At 32.4% G+C, this 27,148-nt stretch overlaps 1 long non-coding RNA gene across 1 annotated transcript; it reads left to right on the top strand.

Annotated features, from left to right (window-relative positions):
- Nucleotides 1-7,307: 7,307 nt before the first annotated feature.
- On the top strand, nucleotides 7,308-8,102 carry LOC108913596. Its single transcript, XR_001964632.1, has 2 exons — nucleotides 7,308-7,420; nucleotides 8,009-8,102. It is a non-coding gene; the product is annotated as an uncharacterized LOC108913596 (long non-coding RNA).
- The last annotated feature ends 19,046 nt before the right edge of the window (nucleotides 8,103-27,148 follow it).

Genomic DNA, 27,148 nt, shown 5'->3' with positions numbered 1-27,148 from the left:
GAGATACAGGGTATCGGTGGCATATTTTTCTGAATAAAATAATACGCCACTGCTTTACGGTAACAGTCATGATAATTTCAGATTCGTCTTTCAATTTCCTTCAAATTACTATAGTAGGCTGCGATAGCAACTTTGACATTCTTAGAAGAATGTATAAATAATGCTTTTTATCTGATTCAAACAACAATCAATTTCGACCAAATTACATTTTCGTTACTAAAAAAAAGTTGCGCCTGTGTTTGTGGAAATGGAGCATTTAATCAAATAAAATTAAAACGATGACTAAAGTTATTAATTTCTTTATTCGAATAAATAACCAAATGATTAGTGTTTATCATGTCATTTAAATAAAAGTGTTTTCAGTTAGTTTTTTTAATTTTACTCGCAAATAGGGCTTTTTTCCAAAAACATAAGAGAGTAGTAATTTTGAAAATTGAAAGAATAATCTAATCTAAGGAAAATATGCCACCGATACCATGTATCTCTGCCACGGAGCATCTAAATTTTAGGAAAACGCCTCAGATTTTGGACAATGTTTACGTAAATACATGTGCCCAATTTCAAATTATTCCACTTACTAGTTTTTAAATTATTTAAAAAAATTAAAAACATTTTTTAATTTTAACACCCTATATATTTTAAAGAAACATCCTAGATAAAAATGTTATACTGCATATTAAAATTCATCAAAGAATAATAAGTACCAATTTGTAGTATTTTTGGCGCCATTAATGCTATTTTTTTTAAATTGAATTAAAATTAACATGTTATAATAATCCCAGATATAATCATCAAAAAATTTAATTTTATGGTAAATAATATTTTACGCATATTTGTCCGACCCTTTTTGTGATCTCGGGATGGGCCACATCAGTTTTAATTTTTTATTTCATTCAAAATTTTTTTGTGAAGTTATCTATGTAGACTGGGAAATTGTCTCTTAAAAAAAGGTGCAGGTCCCATGCTTCATTATCAAAATATTATATATATTACTACTTTAATTTTAATTAACCATCACTGGTTTGTATATATAGATCTCTAAAAACGTGTATATATGGAAGTATCGTGGTCGTAAGTTTTTTGTAAAAAAATGTTACTTGATCTTGTTTCTGTATTTGGATGTTCAAGTAAATAATAGACTTCTATATATTTTGTGTATGATGCCACAAAAATATATTATGGAAATTTTGATTCGGAATTCAATTTTTACAAACAATACCTTACGTTTGGATAAATTTTTTGTTTGGTTAATTTTAACTTTACAAAGTTCTGAGGGTGGTGTCCTACAAGTTATGTGTTTTACCTGGAATACATTTTTGTATACAGGGTGTTTCAGAACACCCATCCACACCTTCTGAAATGTAGGGTTTCTAATAAAATGAAACATTCAATATGTTTTAATAGTGAACAGATTATGTTGGATCGATTGGAGGAATTTTCAACTTCTAAGTCAGCTTTTTTAAATCGAACGGATACTTTTTCCTATTGATCTCGATTCTGCGCTTCATTTCTTTGTGTCCGTTTTCAGGGAAGGCATTTTGGGCTGGAAAACGACGATTTAGAAAAAAATGTTTTTACAAAAGTTTATTAGTTTTTGGCATAGAATCGAGATCAATAAGAAAAAGTACGTCATTCGATTTAAAAAACTGATGGAAGTTGAAAACATCTCCAATCGATCCGACATTGTCCATTCACTATTAGGAGGTATTAAATTTTTCATTTTATTAGACACCCTAGATTTCAGAGCGGGTGAACGGGTGGTCTGAAACACCCTGTATATTGCCGCCTTAATATTTTTGGTATCCCTTCTAAAGTAAAGTCTTTATTCTGCGACTAAATGTGTAATAAAATCAGTTTTATTTTTATCACTGAATCAGTGGTTTGAATATCCACAAGTGTAATTGTAAAAATGTCTGTGTTATTAAAAACAAGTTTTTAACATGACCTTACAATATAGTAAATGTGCAAGTTATTGAAGAAGTTGTTGAAGGTGGATAGTATAATTATTAATGTGCTCTGTTATATTTGTATTAAATATAATGTTCTGAATACTATGTATATACATATTTAAAAACGATTCTTCATGGTTAGTGTAATTAGGTAATTTCCACTTTGTAAAGCAACGTTATGTTAATGTTCATTAAACACAAATTTTTGAAGCGATCGATATGGAAGACGGAAAAAATCGTGCTAAATGCGAGAAATCTAACTGTATCACATTGACATTTAGTTAACAACAAGGTTGATAGAATAATATTTCAAAACCAAATAATTAAGAGTAGAATAATATAATGAAACCTACTACTAAAATTAATATTTACTACATTATACAAAATTTTAAGATTAGGCCATATTCAGGTGTTTTCTAGAGCATATCTGTAAAAAATAAACCTTGAAACGTTTAGGGCTTCTGATACGTTGTTATAGTTTCACTCTTGCTTGGCTGTACATTTTAAAATTAGATCATTTTAAAATTGGGAATATGTTGTTGGTTATGATTTTGATTTTAACAAATAGAGCACTGAAGAATGACAAGGTAAACCATATTTTGTGATAAAAATTGAAAGTGGATGTACCATGTTGGATTCATCAGTACATGTGAATTTATAGGGTGGATATCACATAATGGGACAAATAATATACCTACTTTATTTTTGTCATCTATTAGTCGATTTTACGAATACCAAAGTACAACAAATATGATTTTTCTCTAAAATATGTGAACACCTGACGAATTTCTCGATAGAACACAAATTTATTTTTTTTTTGTAAGATTGACCTACTATGTGATGTGCGCCTCTGCGTGCTCTGCATATAATTTCAAAAGTGAACACCAATAAGGGGGCACTAGAGTTATATTTCTCGTTGTACTCTATGTTTAAATTCTATGAAGTTAAATGTGTGCATAATACAATGTAAAAAATGTATATACATATATAACGATAAGAGCATGAAAATTTTCTGTGGTCTTGCAGTGGTGATTCTGTTTGGAATCGTCACCTAGTTTTTTTTTTAATTTAATAGCCTCATGGGAAACCCTTGTCGTGTCCCTCAGTTGACTAGTTATTTTTTAATGAATAAGTGTCTTAATCCATAGTGGAATTGGAAGGTTGTATCCAGTTAGCTGAGGGTGGCGAGCCTGAAGGATATAAAGCTTATGAATCAAAATATCGCTTAGCTTTTTACCATGTGTGATAATAAAATGTCTATATTTATAATTCGGAAGTGTATGAGAAAATAAACTTGTTGCCAAATATAAACTGTTAAAAGTTAAAGTACATGGGGCTATTTCTAAATTATCACATTGTAAAGACTGTTGTATACTATCAGTATAACGAAGTTTAAAAATAAAGAATAATGAGAATAGTGGAAACTGCTTTCATACTCACGAAATTAGTGGTATGAATAAAATTAACTTATAGAGCTTTCTTCACATGATATACTAAATATTTTATATTGTTTGAGCTGTGGCTGAAGGCGAAACATTTTTAATATAGCTATTTAAACATTTTCATTAATTTTATTACATTTCTATTATTTGTCATTGCCTAAACCAACAGTTTCATTTATTTTCTGAGGTGCTATATATGTAGCCCCAGCCTATGGCTATGATAGATTCTGTACAGATGACTAGACCTTATGGATCGATGAGGAATCTTGGATATTTTCGTTTAGGTTGTTTCTGTTGATTATTTGGTTGGAAATAAAGAAAAACCTATATTTATTGTTTATTTAATTATTTCATCATCCCAAATCCTAAATTATTAAGCCATCTAGTGTGTTGAATCAGGATCGACATAATGTCGCATCGCATAGCACATTTCTAAGCCACATGTTGAGCCAGGTGCTGCGGTTATAAAAAAACATTTATTATCTACCTCGACGAATAAGTGTGAATTTTAGTGAATGTATTTAGTGATGATTTTTACAAATAAAGAACAGTTTCAGGCTAGACCGATTATTCTACTAATATTTTGGATGATGAATGCAGTGGCGGCTAGTGAAAATTAAAGTAATATTTTGTTAAAAATGAGTTTTGATTTATACCATTACTAGGTCCACAAAGAAAATCCTTACTACAGACAATACTGTTACTAAAAACCATTTTGTCTTTTCTCAACTAAAAAATTTTTTGGGATTTTGAAAACTGATGGAAACAGCAGTTTTTTATTTTTTTAATTCTCATTTTTCATAAAGTTGCAGCATTACAAAGTTTGAAAAATAAAAAGTTTGTATCAAATAAAAATTTAAATATGTATAAATATAAAGAAAATACCGTTTTCTTAAACATGAAAAAAATTCAAAAACTTTTTTGTGTGGCTGATGTGTAATCAGTTGATTACACATCAGCCACACAAAAAATCGACTTTCGAACTCAGAGGTCAGATCATGTTTATTATACGTTTCTTGGGTCGCTGAATCCGAACCCCACACCTCAGGATTTTTCGTAACCTATAAATAATTCTAATGGGCTGTCACCGTGAGACACCCTGTATGTTCGTCAATCGTTAGTCATTACATGCACATAATGCAGGCTGAATACAAACTCTTACTTCTCGAATGGGGATTTCAAGATTATTTATGCTTCTTTGAAGGTATGTATAACATTTTTAGTTGCATTGCATGGTGCACATGCAATGAGGAGAGCCAACAACACCGAAAAATAGTAAATACGGAGTTGAATCACTTGGAGTTAATGAGTCGACTCTATTAGGATTAATGAGTTTACTCGCTTGGGGTTAATGAGTTGATTCGCTTGGGGTTAATGAGTTGACTCGCTTGGGTTTAATGAGTTGACTCGTTTGGAATTAAAGAGGACTCGCTCGATCACAATTTAATAGCGGGTATTGCCGCCTCTGTTGCTGATCACTGATTCTAAGTGGTTTCACATATTAATGCACCGCCGGATGTCTCGTTGCGTAATTCCTTGCCAAGTTTGTAATGGAGCCTGGGTCAATTGATGTTGATTTTGTAATTGCGGATAATGTAATCGTCATCGAGGCCCGAGCATGTCCTAAACATGCTCAACGGGGTTCAAGTCGGGACTCGTAGGTGGGTGGTTGAGAGTTACTACATTGTTGGCATGAAGAAACTTTCTTGTACGTTTTGCGGTATGAAGATGAGCATTATCCTACATGAGAATGAAACGATTCCTCATGCTTTTACACATAAGCAGGACGTGTGGTTCAAGGATTTACCATAACGGAATCGCCATGGTAACGACAAATGATTTCTCGATCGGCTTTTAATGATGGTTCAGTTATGGTATGTGCAAGCGGATCCATTAGTACCAGAACTCAGTTGGTAATCATTCCCATCATTGACTGCCTAAAGGTACATCACCCTTTAGTTTAACTGAAAAAATTGTTGTTATCAAAAATCCATAATTACGCCTTGTAGAGAATATTTTGCAATTTTTAAAACCCTGCCTGGATTTTCTGCACGACCATTATTTTCCGAGTAATTGATTGCCAAAGTCAAAAATTATTTTTTTGCTTTGATCGACTATAACTCAGCGACAAATAATCGTACAAGGCTCCGGAACCGCTCAAATTGAAAATAATTAAATTATCTAAAGAGCTTTATGGTGAAATTACCAACAATTTTTTTTAAGTCCATAGGCCTTTTAAAAAAAGCAAAAATTTACAAATTTTTTTCCGTTGATTTTTTTATGATTACTCAAAAACTGCTGACGCTAAAAAATTTTAAACCGCAGATCTGAAAACCACAATTTCCTTTTTTTTATTCTCTCTACTACCATTTTCCTCCAAGTTACAGCTTTTTGAAAATCTTCCAAAATTTTGTGATTTTTTTAATATCCCTTAAATTATGTGCATAACTAGTGTATTTATATATACAAAATGAATAAATAAATAAACTAACGTAAAGTTGCAGTGAAAGCTGCGGTAGTGACTGCTGATGATTCAGCTCAAAGGATTTAAGGTCTTATGAACTCCATTTTATACTAGGTTGATTATTATAATAGTACAGTAAATCACATACAGGGCGGTCCTAAGTTGTCTTCCAATATATGGATCATACATTTAAAAAACAAGTACCACTATTTTGTATACAGGGTGTCCGGAAAGGTCATGTCAAAAATGAAGGGGTGTACAGGGGAAGTCCAAATAGTTGTAGTACTTCATAAAAATGTTTTACCTATCAGGCTTCGTTGTGGAGTTATTCGCCTTCAAAGCAAGAAGTCTGAAATACAAATTCCAATGATAACTCTAAGCAGAAACAGAAATTAATTTAATGGGCCCAAACAGTATGGAATAACCTCTACAGACTTTTCATGGACAAAAGAAATGTTTCCAACTAAAAACTTCTAAGGAAATAGTTCTCAAAACATGAAATTCCAAAATCACTACATAAATACCAGTGACGTAGCGTGGGCTATCGCCGCCCCCTCTATTTTAATTATTAATCAAGAAAATTAATAAAAGTCAAATAAAGCAGCTTTAAATTTTTTTATTAATTAAAAATGTCCTTTTTGTGTTTTTTTCATAGCACAATCTTCTATACAATTGTCAGTGTCAATATGTATGTCATTGTACGCGGGAGCGCAAATGGCTCCATCTGTCGTGCGGACTCCCAAAATGTGCCATTCAAATGGCTGCAGTAGGAAGCGACCTGCTAACTGCAGGTACTTTGTTGCACGACTGCCACCCACAGAGGGCGTAACACAATGTTTGAAGTGTCAGTGTTGCGTGAAACAACTACTCCGAGAGCTATACGCCCCTACCGGCATTGATTTATACTTGCAACACCTAGTGCAACAGCTAGGATCGTTTGTCAGTTTAACTACTCACCAGGCACAGACCGGTTTCGGACTTATTAGTCCTCATCAGTGTGTCATAGGTGCGACAACCGACAAACGACCCAGGTGTTCTTCGTCGTTTCGTCACGACAAGGAAATACATTGTACGCGGGAGAGCAAATGGCTCCATCTGTTGTGTGGACTCCCAAATGTGCCATTCAAATGGCTACAGTAGGAAGCGACCTGCTAACTGCAGGTACTTTGTTGCACGACTGCCACCCACAGAGGGCCCCACACAGCACATGACGTCCCTGGGATATCCTCATTTAGTCCTATATATCCTAATCGGGGATCTCACTCCTCAGGATATCCTGATGATATTTAAATAAGACAAGTAGATCCTATCAATATCCTAGTTGGGGATATCCCAGGTAAATCCAAACAGGATGTCCTGGAAATATCCTATGAAGATATTAAAAGCCGAATAATCTCCAATTTTGGGATATCCTAGGCAAATTCTAGAGTGCATGCGCAATTGACGACATGACCCGTATCTCGCCATTTTCTGTTTCTTTGTTTTATAAGTTTGAAAAGTGGAAAATGAAATTTAAAGCTTGTTAAAATAGTTAAGTGACGTGCATCAACCACCTGCTGGCAGAAGTAAGTATTTAAATTACCTTTGGTATTAAGGTTTTAATATCATATAATAAACATATAGGTTAGAATCGTATATAGTATTACCTAATTTTGTTCTTACTGTTTGTATCATGCAATAATTATATAATGCCAAAAGAACGCATTAAAAAAACTTGTTTTCAAATATTTTTTATATAGAGCCTAATAGCATTCAAAAATTAGAATAGTTTTTATCACTATTTGTAATAGATGTGTATAAGTGTTATCACCAAATCTACATAATATGTTCAAATCTATAATTTTTAGTTTTGAATGTGTTGTATATAGGTGTTCTGACAAAGGATTGTATCCCATAAATTTAATTAATTTATTATAGTTCTCTGTGTAATATTTGTACCAACATTGTGAGTTATAAGGAGTACATTATAAATCGTAGGCAGAATTACGTATTATCTATTAGAATATTAGAATTAAATTTAATATCAACAGATTATAATTCATAGTTCATGAAATTAGAATAGTCTCGTTAAATGTATTTAATGAAAATTTTTGTTTTGTCACTCGTTTACAATGTAAATGTATTATTAACATACTTTTTCTACAAATTTACAGCTGGAATTTCACAAGCACATTGCACAAAAAATTGCCCAGAAAAAGATAATGGGGAGGGCATTAAAACATGTCGCGGCATGCAAATGAGAGACTATAAAAAGAGACCAGATCAACAGCACATAAGGAATAGTTATACATATAATACAAATAATAACTTAGTTGTGTATATAACTTTGTTTATATTCTGTAATAAAAAAGTTGGTTATATGTATCATAGAAAGAGTTGATTATATATATATAAGTACATGTGAAATTTGCTTTTTAAGTTTATATTTATAATGTGCAATGAATAAAAAAATTCAGTTCAATTTTATTTTTTTATTCAAGAACTCAGTTTAAAAATAAGTGCTATTAAAGTTTATATTTTATTCTCATGAAGTACTTTAGGTCTTATTTGTTCCAGTTTAAAAAAATGCCTCAAACCAGTTTTATGAATAATATGAACCGTTGCTGTGTATATCTAAATAATTTGGAGATGTTTCTGAAAACTTGTATGTAGTCTTGTCTGTAGTAGTTGTTGTCTTAAACAGAAAAAATATCTGCCGGTGGCTATGTTACAGAATTTTCTCGTCAGATTTTAGTAAGTGGGTGAGTAAAATGTTTAAAAAATACATACGTGTATCAACGATGGAATACTTCTTGCAGAAAAATGTAAAATGTCTTTAAATCTCATGAAAAGAGAATTTTAAAACTACCCTTTACGTATTTATGACGAATCTAATCGACAGATCCAAAATATTGTATTGTTAATTTTTATTCCAGTGGTATTCAAAGAAATCAAATCTCGTATTATAACCGAATAGATAAATGATCAGATTTCCCTTTTCATTTTTTTGTCAATATTTTTTTTTTTTTTTTAATAAAAAATAGATGGGAGTGGAAATGGCAAGCAAATGTTTTGGAAATTAGGTACGTATTTGATCTATAGAAATATTTAATACCACCCTGTAATTTTTTTATTAGCCCAATAAGTACTAAAAATGTGCTGTATATAGCCCAGCTTATGTCCTGAGGACATCAACAGTAAAGCCTACGTTGTCCTCATTTGATCCACTGATAACCTGATAATAGCCCGGCTGATGTCTTGAGGACATATACAGTAAATCCTAGGACGTCCTCATTTGATCACTGATAACCTGATAATTTCCTGCAGATAGCCAGGCGGATGTCCTCAGGACGTTACGAGCAAATCCCAGGACGTTCCATTTGGATATCCCTGGTACATCCTGAGGTGATCGTGTACCTATCCGAGGATATCCTATACATCCTGAGAAGTTATCCTCAGTACATCCTACGAATGTCATTGTCCTGTGTGGGGCGTAACACAATGTTTGAAGTGTCAGTGTTGCAAGAAACAACTGATGAGGACTAATAAGTCCTAAACCGGTTTGTGCCTGGTGGATTAAACTGACTGACAAACGATCCTAGGTGTTGCGAGTATAATTCAATGCCGGTAGGGGTATATAGCTCTCGGAGTAGTTGTTTCTCGCAACACTGACACTTCAACCAATATGTATGTTATGTTGAATTCCCAGAATGGCTAAATTTGATAGCCTCAACGTGGACATAGTTGATCTGAGTTGATTGCTTCCTTCGCAACTGGCACGACTGATGGCAGATGTTAAAAATTTCTCAACATTATCACAATGTTTGGTAAGGCATCTTCAAGTTTGCGCTCAATAATATATTTTAATAAATCCAGAGAGCCGGACTTGATGAGCTTTTTTTTACAGTTTGGGTCTGTTGCAACTACGAAAGCTCGTAGACGTACGCGCTCAAGTTGGAATTCTTCTTTATTAATGTCTTGAGGAGGGGGCTTGATTTAAGTTCATCCACGCTCAATATCACTGCAGTATATTTTTGCGCTAGATTCTACAGCTGTTGGAATCTTTCTCGAATTTCAGCAGTTACTCTGTCTATTGAAGAAAACATTGTTCGCCTTAAGTCATCTTCGTACGATAACTCAACATCTCGACTTCCGTCCCCAAATATATGTTTGCTCCTTATTCGTCTTGGGGGTTTCAAAGAAATTTCAAGCTCTTCACGTAAACTTTTACCATATCTTAAAGCGTCATCCACGAATTCCTCTTGTTTTTCTTCTAATACGTAAAGCACTTATTTTCTGAGCACATTGATGTATATTTAGTCCCTCTGTTTGCAAATACTTTTGAGCATCATTGACTTCACGCAGTACCGGCTGACAGAAGCCTAAGTAACATAAAAACGAATATGATTGCATAGCGACTAATAAACTTCCTGCATCTATCATGTGTTCGAGCTTTCATTCGTTTCCGTCAGTTTTTCCAGTATAGTTAAAGTTTATTTGTAATGATGTCTAATGAAATTTACAGCATTACCTCTAGCGCGCACATATGTGGCCTGAACCCTCTTCAAACTTCTTCCTGTGGTTCCAAGCATGGTGAAAACAGAGTAGTTCCAAGAAGAACTTCCCACCGGTGCGTCGACGTAGAAAAAAAAGCGTAGCAGCGTTCTAGCGTACCAAAGAAAGTCATCGAATTTACCTCTACTGAAGCTGCATGTAGATAAACCAGGTTTAGTGAATGGTTTGAGCAAGGAACAAATTCGTGTCAGCGCGGGCGCAATTTGGAGTTTGAAGTAGGATATTTTGATTTTTGATTTAAAAAATCGCAGTGCTTGCCGCCGTGCCTTTTCGTATGCCGCTCGGGGCTGTGGTCCCCTCTGCCTACGCCACTGAAAATACATACATAAATAATAATAATAAATGTCTTTATTTTCATTACTCAAACAAAAAATTTGCACAGTATAATCAAAAATTATACAGGGTGAGTCAGTTTTTTGTAGACAAACTTTAACAGGAGATAGAACACATGTTTTAAAAAATAAAAGTTCCTATAAACATATGTCGTAGATGGCTTCGTTTCCGAGATACAGGGTGTTGAATATTTTTTTGTCTCGAATTTTCATTATAATTTATAAACGAATTCTTAGATTTTTTTCATATTTGGGAGATAATGTCTATTAATTAAGTGGCATAAAACAAGCGATAAGAATGTTCAAAAACTTGCACAGTGGCGGAGTGGAGGGGGTGCTCAACCTCTTTCTTAGACAGAACTTCTACGCCAATGACTATTTTTTAAAAAAAACTGTTATTTTAATTATCTACATACAGTTTAACAAAAATAATGTCCCTTCTTCCGTTTCGAAATTCCTGTGCGTTTAAGAGTTATTTTGATTTTTAGAGTTTGATGTGGTACTAAATTAAATAATTTATTTATTATCAATTATTTGTTAAATAATTAATTCTATTAACGAAACCTACCTAAATATAGTTTGTTAAGGATTCTAAAATCCGAAATCTCATATTCTTTATCTCTTTCCAATGTAGTCAAAATAAATATTTGTTATATCAAGCTATACTCAAATACAAGACTTTTATAAGTTGAAATCTGTTACATTACATATGTATATACAATACATTATTGTGCAGTTGTCAAAAAGTTTTAAGAAGTTGTTACTTAAATATTGTTCTAAATTCAAAAAATTTCTCCATAAACATTAACATCAAGGTTTTTTTTTGTAATTTAGTTGCAGTACATTAGTATTTACGCAGCACATAATAAATAAGGATTGTTAAAATTAGTGTAGGTACCTACTAAACAGATTTCAATTTATAAAAGTCTTGTATTTGAGTATGGCTTGATATAATAAATATTTATTTTGACTACATTGGAAAGAGATAAAGAATATGAGATTTCGGCTTTTTAGAATCCTTAATAAACCATATTTAGGTAGGTTTCGTTGAAATAATTAAATATTTAGCCGATAATTGATAATAAATAAATTAATTTAGTACCACATCAAACACTAAAAATTAAATTAACTCGGGAACGCACAGGAATTTCGAAACAGAAGAAGGGACATTATTTTTGTTAAACTGTATGTAGATGAAAATAACAGTTTTTTTTTGAAATATTCATTGGCGTAGATGTTCTGTTTAAGAAAGGGGTAGAGCACCCCCTCCACTCCTCCACTGTGCAAGCTTTTGAACATTCTTACCGCTTGTTTTATGCCCCTTAATTAATAGGCATTATCCCCCAAACATGAAAAAAATCTAAGAATTCGTTTATAAGTTATAATGAAAATTCGAGAAAAAAATTATATTCAACACCCTGTATCTCGGAAATGAAGCCTTCTACGACATATGTTTAGAGGAACTTTTCTTTTTAAAAACATGTGTTCTATCTCCTGTTAAAGTTTGTCTACAAAAAACTGACTCACCCTGTATACAGGTAAAGAAAACCACAAGGGGAAGTTCACAAAATTGTGCTCTACCACTTAACCCTTGTTCTAACCTAGAGAAAAACAGTGTATATATCTGGTAGATAAGACAGAAGCAAAACATTTTTTTGCTTCTATCTTATTTTACATATCCAAACATAAACAACATTATACAAACAATATAATAATATAATACCGTCAAACATAAGCAACGCTATACTTTCAAATCAGTATCACTACTGACCCGAAAACAGAACATCTCTTAAACATCTCTTAAACATGGACGAAGAATATATTTTGAGTTCGGTAGGTACGGAATTGTACAATCGATAGACATCAAACGTGAAGCATCTCTCAAAAAGAGCAGTAGTATGAATAGGAGGAGAGATGGAACCCTTATTTCTTATATTAATATGATGTACATCACATCTGTATGTTATTTATGTTAGATATGGAGGTTTTTGCCTAGTGATAATTTTATGATATAGAGTTAACGAATTCAATTTTCTCCGATTTTTCATATTCAACCATTTAATATCAGATAGTTTATGAGAAATATGCTGAAACTTTCTAATACCAAAAACGAAACGCAAGCATGCATTCTGTACCCTTTGAACGCGATTAGAAAGATCCACATCCAAAGAAGGTCCATATAATGGAGAACAGTAATTAAATTGTGAAAGAACCAAACTCTCACACAACATCTTTTTGGTGGCAACATTTAAATATCCTCTATGGGGATACAAACATCTTAAAGCTCCATACATCCGTCTATATTTAGAAACTTGTTGACGGTACCTGAGAGTGCTGTCTAAAATAACACCTAAATTTTTAGCCGTTTCTGAAGCTGTTATTTGTTGCCCACCTATTTCTAGATTAAAAGTATCCCTAAGTGTGTTTCTTATATTTCTATTACCAAAAATTAGCATAGCAGATTTTGTAGGATTCAGCAGCAGATTGTGCTGCTCCGATATTGTACATAAAATCTTTAGATCCGCGTTTAGACGATTTTTGGCTAATTCGTAATCATTTTTAGGAAAAGAATAATAAATTTGTGTGTCATCTGGATACATGTGAATTTTAGAATATTTTAAAAAAAATAGGAAATATATATACAATAGGTATACAAATATATATACAATAGGTATACAAACTGAATAATAAGGGTCCCAGAATGGAACCCTGTGGTACCCCACAGTGCAGTTGTCTTCGCTGAGAAACAGCACTTCCTAGCTTAACAACGTGACTACGTCCAATTAAATAGCTTTCGAACAGTTGCAGACTTCCATCGTCCAGTCCAATTGACTTCAGCAAGGCCAACAACACTGCATGATTAACCGTGTCAAAGGCCTTGCTGAAGTCAAGAAGCACCAATACCGTCATCAAATCTACATCTGTGGCTCTAATTATGTCATCTGTAATATTCAGTAGCGCTGTGGTACAGCTAAACCCTGGGCGAAAAGTTGTTTCTCCATGACTTTTTCGACTATTTTTGACAAGCAAGACAATATACTTATAGGTCCAAGATCCTTCCATTCACTAGGATTATTTACTTTTGGCAAGGGTATGACCAACGCCTCTTTCCATAAAGAGGGAAATTGCGATTCTAGAAATACAGAGTTAACAATATTAACAATAACCGGCAAAATATAGGGACAACATATTTTAATAAAATTTACACCAAAACCATCACCACCAACTGCATTAGACCTAATCTGACCGATAATTGAACGTATGTCAGTTTCATTGACAAGCTTAAAAGAAAATCTAGGATGAGTCCTCACTTTACTTAAATAGTAATTAACTATATCATTGTCAGTAAGCTGCATGTTAGGTATACTATCAATAAAATAATTATTAATACTATCTGCATTATTGAGATGAGATGGAAGAGAAGCACTTTTTTGATGTTTGACGTTTAACAACTTCAATTTTTTCCATAAATCCTTAGTAGAATAATTATTAGATATATGATCAAAATATGCTTTCTTTTCATTGGTGACAGAATGATTTGTGTAATTACGTAGGTCTTTATAATAATCCCAATCAGTCGGTTCTTTAAAATTTAGCCTTAGCTTTGTCCCGTAAATTCATGAGTAATTATTCCAACTTATAAACGTATACAAAAATGGTTCAATTTTAGAGGGAGCCAAGTTAACAAGAAAACTAATCATATCATGGTTCGACAAGTTTAACCCACCTACATCAGCAATAGTACATTTAATGTTCGAGGTCAGAATTATATCTATAAGGGAAGCAGAAGTATTAGTTACATGAGTCGCCTGACTTACAATTTGGTGAACATCTAGAGATTCAATCATAGTATTGAGGTAAACAGTGGATGGTTCATCAATTTTGAACAAGTCAATATTGATATCACCCAGACAATAAATGTCCTCAACAGTTTGCATGCATAATGAAATGGATACCTCAAGAGCATCAACAAAAAATTTATATTTCATCTTTGGAGGTCTGTAAAATACGCCAAAAGCATAACATTTGCCATTAAGTTTGATTGAGATCCAAAGTTGTTCAATACTAAGATTTGTTTCAATAATTTCAAAGTTAATATTATTTCGTAAATAAAAAGCCACACCTCCGCCTCTGGATTGCCTATCAGTTCTAACCAGCTTATATCCATCAATCTCCAATAAATCATTCGATATGTTAGAATTTAACCAAGTTTCCGTTAAGCAAAAAACATCAATACTTGAGTTTAAGAGATATTCTTTGAACGCAAAGAATTTGGGAAGCAAAGAACAAATATTCAAATGCGAAATTAACATGTATTATAATATTACTATTCCTAAGGTAAATATTGTATCTAAATATAATTTGAAAGAAATATTAGTTTTTTATAAGATGAACAGAAATAAAGGCAGTAAATAAAAATAAAAAACAAAAAAAATATGTAAATATAAATATATAAGAAAAGTTCGACTGTCGAACCAAGAAGAAGGTAGAAAAGGTGCTGCCATATCAGTAGCTATTAATTTATTAATCCATATCACTCAGACAGAACTTTTTTGATCAAATTGCTAGTTTTTACCTTAACTGATCCGTTATATGTCCTCACATTTTTGTGACCATATTTAGCAATTGCCTCCTTCAATATTGTGACTCTGCTGGAAGTTAGATCTTCTCTAATTGAAACACTTGTTCCTTTCAAGTTTTTTTTCTTCGAATATATATTTGATTTCGTCTCATGTCTTACAAATTTCACTATGATTACTCTAGGGTTAGTATTATTGTACTTTCCAAGACGGAAGGACGAAACGATATCTGCATTAGATATCTCATACTTTAATTTGCTTTTGCACAAATCAATAATACATGCAGTAGTATTCTCACCCCTGGATTCAGGTACACCATAGATACGTAGGTTGTTAGTTTTAGCATTAAATTCAACTTTATCCTGGAGTTTTTCAATTTGTAGCTTCGCATCAGACAAGTCATCCTTTAAAGATTTCACCTCTTGGTTATAACCTTGGATAATGCCTTCGAACTCACGCCGCACAGATTTGCTGACAGCTTCACATAATTTACTCAAAAAAGACTCGGTTGATAGTAATTGCTCAACCGCTCTTTGTATAAGAAGATCTTCCTTATCACAATCCACTTTGCTTCTTGTAGCACGTTCTTTCGACATTTTTCTGGTGATATAGTAAAACTAAGCTGGCACACACCAAAACACGTCTATTCTCTACCAGACATTCACTATAATTATCATAACTTACATATTTATGATAACATTGATACTAACAAATCTTGTGCCAGGAATTTGTATCTGGCCTCGCTTATTGTACCTAGTAGAACAAGTGATTTTCATGGCACAAGAAAAATTTTTGAAAAAATGTCTTAAATGTTAGCAAAAAACAAATTTTAGAAAATAATTTAGGAGGGGTCGAATTAGTCTAAAATTTTTTTCTTCAAACGCACCTACGTTTCCGGACCCGCGCTAACATGTTTTATAGAAAACTGTGATTTCATCAATGTACTTGAAATAGGTCGCCCTCAATTCATATTTTGTCTTACATAACGAATTCTTATAAGGCATTAGCGAATAACGAAATCGAGATCACATCCCAAGTTTCTCAGAATTTGGTGTTTCAGGAATCCGTGACGTAAACAATGTACAATGCTGTAGCACAGGCGCAGTGCCCCCTTGTGTAGGGGTAGGTCAATTGGGGCGGCTGCTCTTATAAGGATATAATGGCAAGTATAGATTTTACAACGTCAGGGTTGGATCAGCTTCTCGAGCAATGAGGGGGGCAAAAAATTTTTACTTCGTATATCAAGTTCTAGGTTATGTTAGTTAAAAACAGTGTATTTGTTACGTGTATGGATTACGCTTGTCGTTAGCGATTTTTTAATAATATAGTTTTACGAAGTAAATTTGTTTCGACATATCACCATCGTTTCATACACTTTCTGTGTGATCGAAAAGATTTGTGTGAGTTGCTATATTTTTACTGTCTACAATAGCTTTGTTCGCACAGCCGTTTAAACTAGTTCGGGATAAGTCAGAAGCAGTCGTCCAGCTACTTTCTCTGTTATTTCCCCCAAGCATGCCATAAAAGAAGTAGCTAGACGATTGCGTCTGACTGATCCCAAACTGGTTTGAATGGCTCTGCGCACAAAGCTAATAACAGATATTTGCGGTACTTTTATTATAATTCGGGAAATTTTTGTTTTCATAGAAATATATCCTATTTACAACTATATACAACAACAGAATATATATATTCTGAGTATTTATTAATAAAGGCTAAAATAAGAAAATATTTCTGAAAGGCCGTTTATTTCTCTTAATGCTATTCAATTTGAGTAAAAATATATTTCAAACTATTATGCGTATTTAACAGCCTTATAGCTATAGTTACCATTATTTTATTTCCCTATAAATGTTTTATATAATATAACCTAGTGAAATTTCAAGTTTTTTTTTAAAGGTAGATATAATATATGTATACAGCTATGTAAGTACATATTATTGTAAGCCTATCCTGAATCCTCTCATCTCGACATTTAGCTGTTCTGCTTCCCGGTTTTCCAGGAATTTGCTCCGCATTGGCATTGGCTCCGGATCGATAAAGGACCACGAGGAAACAACTTTTTTATTGCGTCTCGGTCTAGTCTGATGGCTTCTTTCCAAAAACGAAAAACGTCCATTCAAATAACAAGATTAACATCGTTTGCAAAGGCAAACATTTTATCCATAGTTTTTGTCTGAAAAAATGTTTGCTGCTGAATAAGTATATGTCATGATTATTCTATTAAGTTGGCAAACGATTATTAATATTTGAGTACGGTATCCTCAAAAACAAATCAACGTTAAAAATATTAATAGTTAGTAATAAATAGTTAAGTAATGCGTATACATTTTTTCTTCACTGTGAATATTTATTTATTTATTTATTTATTTATTTATTTATTTATTTATTTATTTATTTATTTAGAAATTACAATATCCAACGGGACAAAGTCCTAATTACAGGGTAAGGTAAAATAAAAAACCTTAACTAAATTTAAAAAGAAAAAGACAAACTAACAGTAAATATAAAACTATACATAAGTACTGCACAAAATAGAGCAAACACAATATAAAATATAAAATTCAGACAAAAGAACTTAAGTATAAACAATAACAGACAAATAAAACAAATAAGCTAACATATACAAGATAAGGATTACATTTGGTAGACAAACAATTTATGTCATTCATAGAATGAAAAAATAGGTATATCAGTTGATCTTCATAATTTTAATAATTGGAATTAATTTGATATAGGAGAATTGCTATTAGTAAATTGGTACGAGGTGTGGGTAATTGTAAAGCAAAGTCAAATCTAGAATTAAGTCTAGGAACATTATAAAAAATCCGAAAACGAGTCTGCATTTAAAGTGTTATTTATAATTTTAAAAAGGAATATAATTGAAAACATAATTCTCCTACGACAGAGACTATTAAAATTAAAACAAGAGAGCAATAATTCTTGAGGTATACCACGAGGAGGATAAAATCCATAACTAATAAAATGAATAGTCTTTAAAAATCTCCGTTGCACTTTCTCTAATATATGACATATACCTGTAAAAAAAATCAAAGTCAATTTAATAAATACAAGTGGCTATATCGTGGTTTATGATTACTAGTTTTGGATGAAAACCAAATACATGTAATACATTTTTGGAAAGCATATAGTATTACTTTTATTATTATGTTCACATTTTTTGTTTCCTATAAACAATATTTTATTTCGCTATTTATACACGAGTGAAATAAAATTATAAGTACGAAGAAATATGTTATGTGTTATCTAACTAGAAACAGAAGTCCTGCAAATATTAAAGTAGAGTGTAGGTAAGTAAAAACTTATGGGTAGCAGGTATCTTATCGTCAAACTGTGCAACATATTTACCTTCTGACAAAATAGATTTCTATTCAAATAAATCCGTTGTCCTATTAGTCCTCCAGTTTACCGACGCCTAGCAATATATTATGTGTGGCGTGGAACGATGACTCACTTTTTAAACAATATATTCTTCCTCTTCGTATAACAGGTATTTAAACTCCGACATCACTGCCATCTCTTTGCTTTATAGCCCGGGTGTTGAGTAACAAAATACAGATTATATAACATTAATGGTTAATAATCTATATATTTCATAACAATACAAATAAATGTAGAGATAAAACTTATTTAATTATTTGTACTTTTTTAAATGTTTAAATTTCTCGATATTTATTGATTTAATTGTTTTACTACAGTCTTAATATATTATACACACCTAAGTATATCGAAATGCAAAACAAAACCTCACGGCAAATTACCTACATTGCAGCAAAAACGAGATAGCTGCACTTTTTGGCCAAATGCACGAATCGGTAAAGTATATCAATGTTATCGTTTGGATAAAAAATGGGACAACTACCTTACTTGGTTACGGTCATGCACAATTTCTTGTAGCTATCTGTGTAACGAGTCAAGAAAAAAAACGACGATTATTAACATGTACTTTCATTATTTTCTAAAATAAAGTTTGGTTTTCTTTAAACAAAATGTTTGCTCGTTTTATTTGGTGCAAAAATTATTTAGCTACCAAAATATTCAGAATATGTAATAGAAACTGTCATGTTACATGCAGTTATGTCATAACTCAGCGGACATCCAAGGTTGCTTTTAAGAAAATTCCATGTGCATTACTATCAAAAATAAAAAAACTTCTTTCAGTTTTTCAAAAAACTGTAGGTCTTTAAAATATTGTTTCCTCTATCACTATCAGTATACTTCTACCCAACATGTTAACCACTTTTACAGTAAAAATTAAAGGAAAAAATAAATTTGAATTTTAATACACGTTTTTGCCCCTCCTGAAAAATTTCTAATAGTGCAGCTATCTCGTTTCTGCTGCCATGCCTTCAATTGAATTCCTCTAAATACTCTACCAAGTTAGGCCATGTTTTGGAAATGTGATAAAAAGATCTCCTTTTTTAATTAGATTTTAAATAACATAGACTTGCAGAAACCAGCCACGTTTCGTAAACCGGAACTAAAATAAACGAAAATGAATACTTTGAAGACCCTTTGCTATGCCTATGTTGGAAACAAACTAAAATAGGCCTAACTAGGATAGGCTCTTTTAATGTGACGTCACATACTTAAGCAACACGTAACCAATAAGCACAGACATTGTATAGACCAAATCTGACCCTTGTATACTATTTACATAGATATTATAGAAATGAACAACTTCAAATTTATTTATTTTTAAAAGGATTTAGAAGTATTTAAGAACACATGTTTGGTAAAATAGATACACTAATGTACTTAAAACTTACAAAAAAACGATATAAAAGAATATTCCTAAATTTAAATAAAGTAAAAATTTAACATTAGCCGTGTTATTCCTAATGCACATGCTCGGAAAAATGGCCTCATACGCAGGTGAGATCTTGTTGATATATTATCACTATATTATTATTATATAGCGTATTTTCTCTTCTTTTGTTTAATCTTGGCAATTTCTCGCATAGAATGGTTTTTTCTTCAAGTGGTTTGTTATAGACGTGCTCTTAACCAGTACCAAACTTTTCTTGAATGATCTCCTTTTGCGAGGCTCTTCGCTTACATGAAATTATCTTTAGTGCGCATGCTCAGTAACATTGATATAATTTTTAATTTATTAGTTACTATAAAAGTCAATATTATCCTATAAATTTAAATGTATAAATTTTATAATTCGTTTAGTTTGTCAGTTAGGGTTTGAAACTTCTTAAATATTTCTAATATTGCCAGAATATCGCGATATTTAGGGTCATGACAAAGGAGACATTTTTTTAGCACTCATGTCCAAAGTACATAAGGAGGTAAATCGTTCTAGTAAAAATATTGGCAAATTCTTCATGACAATGGGATTGCCTATTATTTGGCGTATGTGACGTCACTACTAAAAAGGTTTATTATGATGTTGATATACAGAGTGATTCACAAACGCTGACCAAAAATGAGACTTCGTATTCTTTGGTGAATTTTAAGGGAAGTGTTTCGTATAAAGTTTTACCTAGGATGTGTGGTTAAAAGATACAGGGTGTTAAACTTATTTTTTTTTTAAATAATTTAAAAACTAGTAAGTGAAATAATTTGAAATTGGGCATATGTACCTATGTATGTAAACATTGCCCAAAATGGAGATACAGGGTATCAGTGGCATATTTTTCTAAATAAAATAGTACGGCACTGCTTTACGGTAACAATCATGATATTTTCCGATTCGTCTTAAAATTTAATACCCTGTATCTTTTTAACGAAGCGTCCTAGATAAAAATTTTATACGAAAGACCCCTTAAAATTCACCAAAGAATACGAGGTTTCATTTTTCGTCCCAGTTTGTGAATCATCTTGTATAAGTATGGCAGAAAATACTCAACGAAGATTTTCGAAACTACTATATTTTAAAACCCTTGGTGTTTATCCTCAATGTTTTCTGTTTCTCTATGGTAGCTAGATGCAAATATTTTTCGCAGATTTCTCTTCACATTATGCACAATAGTATTCATTGTCCATCTATACCTACTGACGAAACTATGGAAAAACGACTTCAAAGACGCAAACATTTTAATTAGAAATGGTTCATTCAAAACTACTAAAAGATTATAAGTGTTTTTCGCGGTTGAAACCCTTTAAACTTCTAACTTCGATGTCATTGATTAGTTTTTGACGAACTGAACTCAAATTTAAATATTTTAAATGGTTTATGAGTTTATGGATCAAACACTATGTTTCACTGCTAACTTTTAAAGGACTGTCAGCCCTCAGAGACAGGTTTAAAAATTGTTTGTTTATTTTCGTTTATTCTGATGAGAATGATCTCTAGAGTTGCTAGAGGTATGTCGCAACATCGCTGTTATAGTATTTCCGAAGTCAGTTGAATATGCAAAAAAACGTCTGGTAATAAAATTTAATATATATATAATATAATGTGTTGGGCGTCCCTAAAAAAATTTTCTGATAAAGGTAAAAAATTATAATAATTCATATATAAATTGTTCCGTTTCAAAAGGTCTCCAAAATGCCATGTTGTGATAATATTAGTAAACAAAATATCCTTTTTATTTCTGTCTTTCGCAATTGTAATATGAATGATTGATAGAAGGTGCCTATAATAATTAAAATTACCTGATTCACACCAAATTCCGCATTGCTGCACCGCACTGCTGGGCGCAATTTATGAACCACTTGTCACCTGCTGTGATTTATTGCCCAGAAGTCCAATACAACTGTGATCGTTTTACTTTGTCTGCACCTCGTATTCTTCAACTGAGCGTTATACATTTCTATCACCTCCACGTTTAGTTCGACCAGACCTGTTTATGGGTATGGCTAATTAAATATGGGAACAAGTTTTTCAAATATTTCAATGCCGAGTTGCTGTTTAGCTATCGACCCTGGTAGATACATTGAAGTTATTGGTTCTTCAATTGACTTCGGAAAAACTATGCATTCTGTGAAAGCAAAAACATATAGAAAAAAACGAAAAGTAATGGAATAGAAACAACTGAGAAATAATGGTATTGCTGAAAAGTTTTGGAAAAAAATTACTATTTAAATCAAAACATAACAGGCTGTCAGAAATAATTTTAAAATTGCTGTTTTAACTTTTAATAAAGCCTGATTTTCCATAAGGAGTCCGAAAACCAATGGGATGAACTTCAAGGATAGCTTCTTTGGGTTAAAATAAACTGATAAACGAGCCTGTAAAGAACTTGATTTGTCTATTTGACATCTTCGCTTCTTAAACATTTCAAATAATTTGATACAGGGTTTTTGGCGAAATAAAATATGAATTTATGCTTATTTATTATCTAAAACTTAGATGCCTCTATGTTATTGGTTTCCTACAGATGCTATAAGCTGCACCCGTTTTACAATATATTGGTTGAGGAACATCTATAAAAAAAGATCATAGGAAAAGGCAAACATTTTTCCGCCCACATTGTGTGGTTCCTTACTGTCATCTTGATTATTACTATTTTAGGCGGGATTAAAATTGTTAACTTAGGACCCGGACTAATACGAACTCTGATCCTTTTTAACTTATTTTATTTTTAAAACGTCGAGAGTAAGAAGTTTTAAGATCGGCGTAGTTAAACCTATGACACAACAGAATTAAGTAAATCTGAAAGAGCCCGAAGTGATCAAAACTGTCTTCCTATCCACCTGCCAGCGGTCTCGGGTGAGTCACAGGCCCTTTTCCCACCTTGCACTTGCTCCTCGTCCGGTCGGTGTGAGTCGCCGTTAAAAGCTCCACAGGTAAAAAAATATACAATCCAATGAATACTCATACCCATTCACTATACGCCATCGCCAAAGGCTGTGAACTTTTGCTCGGCATTATCTACATACTATAATCGATAGTACGTGTGTACAAAGTCATACATTATTATGTATATTATAATTTTACACAAACAGTAATTTTAGCAATGAAAATATTGTTTCACTGGAATTTGAATATAAAAAAAATATAAAGAAATCGATAGTCTAAAAAATGCATAATAATTGTTTAATAAATAGAAATATATAAAAGAGAGAAACAAACGTCACGACCAGGGATAGCTACGAAAATTCTTTCTGTATGCTCAGATTAAGTACTATCTACGTCCATGTTATTCTTATGGTTATTTAGATTAGTATTATTGTAGAAGCGACTTGAAATTTACCGATGTTTCAAACCAACCAACAAAACGCTCGAAACTCATATTCCTCACTCTACAAGCAGAAAAAGAATGCCTAACGAAATCCCCGAAAATCGCGGATGTTTCGAAAATCTGTTCGAAACCCCCCAAACGCAACGAACGGTCTTTTATCATCCAACAAGCCCTTCAATACAATGCATTAAGGCACCTAGACGACCGCTACACCAGCAAAATGGCACCTGGCAAAAATCACCGATCTTTCGAAATATTTTACCGACCTTTCGAAATCTCTACCGTCGATAAATTAAATAATAAATTAAAAATTAGACTTGAAACACAGTTTCTGATCAACTGTTCAAAAATTTAGTAATTTCAAACTTCTCTTCTTCTTCTTCTTCCTAGTGATTCGTCCTAATAAGTCCCATAGCACCGCGGCCTAATTAGGCCTATTGTGCGTCCCACTACTAGTCCTATTCAGCAAGTAGTTTTGTCCTTTTGACCAAGTCCAAAAGCTTCCTTGCTGACATTTCTCTCAGTTCCTTGGGTTCCAAATAAGGTCTCCCCAGAAGCACCATTCTACTACGTGCAAATCCAGGTCACTCGCCCAGGATATGCAGAGAAGTTTCATCCGCCGATTCACATCCTCGGCAGACCAGACTGTCTACAAACTTTAGCTTATGTAGATGTTTCCTAAAGTGACAGTGTCCCGTTATGAGTCCTGTCACTCTCCTGAGCCGGATTTTGTTCAACCTCAAAATTGTTTCCTTCGAAGGATACTCCATGAGCTCCTTATAATGGCAATGTCCTGGCCTTGAAGTCCAGTATTTGCTGTGTTCTGTCTCAGTCCACTTGCCCAGAGCCCGCCTGACCACACTGGGAGATGTGCCACAGAAGGGCTCCGGGCCAATGAACTCTGTCTCGGATCCCTTCCTAGCAAGTTAATCCGCTTTCTCGTTTCCACAAAACTTCAAACTTGGTACAATGACACTTCATAGTCGCTATCTACAGGTAAAAACTGAACAAAATCTAACCAGTAGCGTTGGAATTAGGAGGACTTTGGGGAGTTTCAACTGTCAGGTCAAAAAGTTATTTGACGTCGGCAAGAAACTCCTTTTACAGATTTGGATAGACTATTTCCTATTAAAACTCCTCTACACTTTGAGTTTTTCAGTAGCAAGTATTCACTAATAAAAATCCAAAAAGTTAGAGGCATTTTCAGCAGCGTAATGAGGTGAATGTCAATATACGTTTATAATTATAATAATTTTGTACGTTTATTTTAATGAAAGACAGCCTGGTGGATAGGTTTAACTTTTTTATCATTACGCACCTCAAATTATTGAGGTATTAGAGCAATTTTGCTCATATTTAGCTGTGGTTCGCTGCTAACAAGTCATGGTTTTTGAATTTTTATTATGAACGGTACATTCTACAAAAAAACAAATTTAAAAATTTACTGAAAATTCATTTACCAAATGTCGCATGTAGGTAGCTGAGTGTGTCATCAAAAACTGGATCCTAAATCATCATTTTAGGGGAAAAAATACTCTTGATTTTTCTGTTTTGACGAGAGACATCAGTCCTGAACTTTTGTTGCTGTCATAACCTGTGTACAATGGTATTTCTAAATTATTTTGGAAAAATATAGCTCAAACAATATTAATTAAATATTTTCCTCGAAACTCGAAACGAATGTCGGAAATTGGCTTTAATTTCTTATCATGTTATAGAAATGTTTATACAAATAAAATTTGGTGGACCTTGCTACTTACAACTTAGTAGGCAACAAGCAACATCCAGTTCATCAGAATGCGATTGAATTTTTTTGGCATTTTCCCAAATGTATGAATTCCTATTAATTGGTTAAATGCTTTATCATTTGAATATTTAAAAAAATCTGTTACTGCCTATTTGTGTCAGTCTTGTGGTACTATATTTCCGATATATGTTTAAATATTCGCTTACAATAAAGGATATTTTTCTTTGTTTTTGTATTTGACAGAGTAATCAGCTATCTATTTCCCATATTTTAAATATTTCCAATTTTTATTTGAAGTAATTAAACACATCGACACGCTCCAGATATGGCAAAAATCATTGCCACCAAAAATAATAATACCAGTACTCTTCGTTTACAAAAATACTTTGTTTATAAACTACCTTATTACCTAAATACGTATAATCAGGGGGCCTACGTTAGAAATTTGTTCATTTTCTAAAACGCGTGATTTTTTAGCCACTATCCATCCGATTGCCGTTTCAAGAATGTTTTTAATTTTAGATATTTTCCAATATCCATGTAGCTGGAGACATTCAAAGTAACTCTGAGCATCGCATATATTGACCATAATGAAGAAAATATCATACTTTATTCAGAAAAATATACCAATACATTTTCTGAAAAAGACATAATGTTATTCTCATCCCCGTAATAAATAAATTGCCGTGGCTGTTTTAATAGACTCGGATGCGCCTCGTCTATTAAATACCAGCCGCGGTACATTACTGTCTATAGACTAGTTAAACAGTTAATATATAAAGCTGTTTTGTCAATTATCCTTCTTTTGAAAGACAATTTTTTGCTAAGTAACGTCTTGGAAAGTTTTTTATTTGTAAAAAAAATTGAGAAAATATCTAGAGATACTTTCGTATCTAAGAATATCTAGAAATATTCTATTTCTCAATATCCTCCTTAATTTTTCACTCTTAATTAATTAATTAATTAAACAATATTTCAAGCATATTAGATTCACGTCAGGAGAAATCATAAAAGATGGAAAATAAATGTATTAATTAATTAAGTTCAGCTAACTAAATAAAACATACAAAAACGACAATACGAAAACGACATACAAAACAAATTATACTCAAAATCGATATTATAAAACTGATATAAATAAAATTTATGATAAACAATTTTGAATGTTTCAGTATTAATTAGAGTAACAGATTTTACATCCCATATTTTTGAAAATTGTCCAATTTTGTCTTGCGAATACTTTCAAAGCAAACACAGCTAACATTCCGAATTATGTGAATGCAAATAAAAATAAAATAACGTACAATTTCCTACAAAAACTTCTTCAAATATTTGTCTGAATAATTAATTTAGTACTTATAGGTATATCTAATTACAGTTACCTAACATTTCAGGTTCAGTCATTTCGGTGAAGCACGATAATGCGCCTTCTTGTAATTTACTACAGTTGTAGAGGTAGCGAACCCATATAAATATTTAATTACACTGGCGTCAAACAGGTGCCGATACAGTTGTAGGAGTTCTTTAGCCTAGGCTCTAAATCCACTTACTGGTTAATTTCGGAAGTTCAACAAAAATCCTTTTGAAAAACGTTGATATACGCCTCATGAAATAAATACATACCTACAAATTATACATTCAAAATAATAAAATTTTTCATGATTATTTGATTCTAAACGTAAATGAAAAGTTACTGGTATTGTTTGTGATAGGTTTTTTTGAATTGAAAATTTTTTAAAGATCTGTCTCGTTCTAAAATTATTTTCTGTTTTCCAAAAAGAATCTTGTTTAGGTCTATTTGGCGTAAGAGTTTATTTTAAAAGCAAGACAATATTTATTCCATTAAAGAATGAAGCTATCAGACAAAAATTGTCATCAAGACAAAATAAATAAAAATCAACTAATTTTTCAGTAATATAATAAG

Source organism: Anoplophora glabripennis, unplaced genomic scaffold (assembly GCF_000390285.2).
Source record: "Anoplophora glabripennis isolate ALB-LARVAE unplaced genomic scaffold, Agla_2.0 scaffold770, whole genome shotgun sequence".
Taxonomy (NCBI): Eukaryota; Metazoa; Arthropoda; class Insecta; order Coleoptera; family Cerambycidae; genus Anoplophora; species Anoplophora glabripennis.
Note: the sequence above shows the minus strand (reverse complement) of the source record. Positions and strands in the feature narration are given on the sequence as shown.